A 2,500-nucleotide genomic window follows, 5' to 3' on the forward strand; every position below is an offset into this window, starting at 1 on the left:
ACCTTTTTCAGCTGTAAGGGAGGCAAGAGCAAGGTGCGATGTAGGTCCCCGGGGCCTGTTGTCGTACCATAGGCACGAGTGGTGTGTGTGTGTGTGGCAAAGAGTTTCTGCGCAGTGTACCAGGGGCACGGGGGAAAGTTGTCGTACCATAGGCACGAGGAGAGTTTGTGTGGCAAAGTGCTACTGAGCGGTGTACCAGGGGCACGGCGAAAAGTTGTTGTACCATAGGCACGAGAAAAGTTGTCGTACCATAGGCACGAGAAAAGTTGTCATACCATAGGTACGAGGAGTGTGTGTGTGGCAAAGTGCTACTGAGCGGTGTACCAGGGGCACGGCGAAAAGTTGTTGTACCATAGGCACGAGAAAAGTTGTTGTACCATAGGCACGAGAAAAGCTGTCGTACCAGGGGCACGGAGGAAAGTTGTTGTACCATAGGCACGAGAAAAGTTGTCGTACCATAGGCACGAGGAGAGTTTGTGTGGCAAAGTGCTACTGAGCGGTGTACCAGGGGCACGGCGAAAAGTTGTTGTACCATAGGCACGAGAAAAGTTGTTGTACCATAGGCACGAGAAAAGCTGTCGTACCAGGGGCACGGAGGAAAGTTGTTGTACCATAGGCATGAGAAAAGTTGTCGTACCATAGGCACGAGGAGAGTTTGTGTGGCAAAGTGCTACTGAGCGGTGTACCAGGGGCACGGCGAAAAGTTGTTGTACCATAGGCACGAGAAAAGTTGTTGTACCATAGGCACGAGAAAAGCTGTCGTACCAGGGGCACGGAGGAAAGTTGTTGTACCATAGGCACGAGAAAAGTTGTCGTACCATAGGTACGAGGAGAGTTTGTGTGGCAAAGTGCTACTGAGCGGTGTACCAGGGGCACGGCGAAAAGTTGTTGTACCATAGGCACGAGAAAAGTTGTTGTACCATAGGCACGAGAAAAGCTGTCGTACCAGGGGCACGGAGGAAAGTTGTTGTACCATAGGCACGAGAAAAGTTGTCGTACCATAGGCACGAGGAGAGTTTGTGTGGCAAAGTGCTACTGAGCGGTGTACCAGGGGCACGGCGAAAAGTTGTTGTACCATAGGCACGAGAAAAGTTGTTGTACCATAGGCACGAGAAAAGCTGTCGTACCAGGGGCACGGAGGAAAGTTGTTGTACCATAGGCACGAGAAAAGTTGTCGTACCATAGGCACGAGGAGAGTTTGTGTGGCAAAGTGCTACTGAGCGGTGTACCAGGGGCACGGCGAAAAGTTGTTGTACCATAGGCACGAGAAAAGTTGTTGTACCATAGGCACGAGAAAAGCTGTCGTACCAGGGGCACGGAGGAAAGTTGTTGTACCATAGGCACGAGAAAAGTTGTCGTACCATAGGCACGAGGAGAGTTTGTGTGGCAAAGTGCTACTGAGCGGTGTACCAGGGGCACGGCGAAAAGTTGTTGTACCATAGGCACGAGAAAAGTTGTTGTACCATAGGCACGAGAAAAGCTGTCGTACCAGGGGCACGGAGGAAAGTTGTTGTACCATAGGCATGAGAAAAGTTGTCGTACCATAGGCACGAGGAGAGTTTGTGTGGCAAAGTGCTACTGAGCGGTGTACCAGGGGCACGGCGAAAAGTTGTTGTACCATAGGCACGAGAAAAGTTGTTGTACCATAGGCACGAGAAAAGCTGTCGTACCAGGGGCACGGAGGAAAGTTGTTGTACCATAGGCACGAGAAAAGTTGTCGTACCATAGGTACGAGGAGAGTTTGTGTGGCAAAGTGCTACTGAGCGGTGTACCAGGGGCACGGCGAAAAGTTGTTGTACCATAGGCACGAGAAAAGTTGTTGTACCATAGGCACGAGAAAAGCTGTCGTACCAGGGGCACGGAGGAAAGTTGTTGTACCATAGGCACGAGAAAAGTTGTCGTACCATAGGCACGAGGAGAGTTTGTGTGGCAAAGTGCTACTGAGCGGTGTACCAGGGGCACGGCGAAAAGTTGTTGTACCATAGGCACGAGAAAAGTTGTCGTACCATAGGCACGAGAAAAGTTGTCGTACCATAGGCACAAGCAGTGCGTGCGTGCGTGCGTGCGTGCGTGCGTGCGTGCGTGTGTGTGTGTGTGTGGCAGTTCTTCTGCGCAGTGTACCAGGGGCACATTTCAATGTGCTTTCTGGAGTACCAGGGGCACGAGGATTTTGCCAGTGGTGTTCTGCTTTGTTAGTGGGAGGGGGCTTAAGTGTGGGTCCCCGGGGCCTGCTGGAGGTCCAGGTCCATGCTAGATACGTGGTACAGGGTAACTGCAGGAGGGGGGGGGGGTAATGTGGGTTCACGGGGCCTGCTGGAGGTCAAGGTCCATGCTGGATATGCGCTGGAGCGTAACTGCAAGAAAGGAAAGCTAGTGGGGGAGTAGAGCAGGGGAGTATGTGGGTCCCCAGGGCCTGCTGGAGGTCCAGGTCCATGCTAGATATGTGGCACAGGGTAACTGCAGGGGGGGGGTAATGTGGGTCCACGGGGCCTGCTGGAGG

Source organism: Copadichromis virginalis, linkage group LG17, assembly GCF_057382275.1.
Source record: "Copadichromis virginalis isolate Kocher_CV1m ecotype Utaka linkage group LG17, C_Virginalis_male_GT1.1, whole genome shotgun sequence".
Lineage (NCBI taxonomy): Eukaryota > Metazoa > Chordata > Actinopteri > Cichliformes > Cichlidae > Copadichromis > Copadichromis virginalis.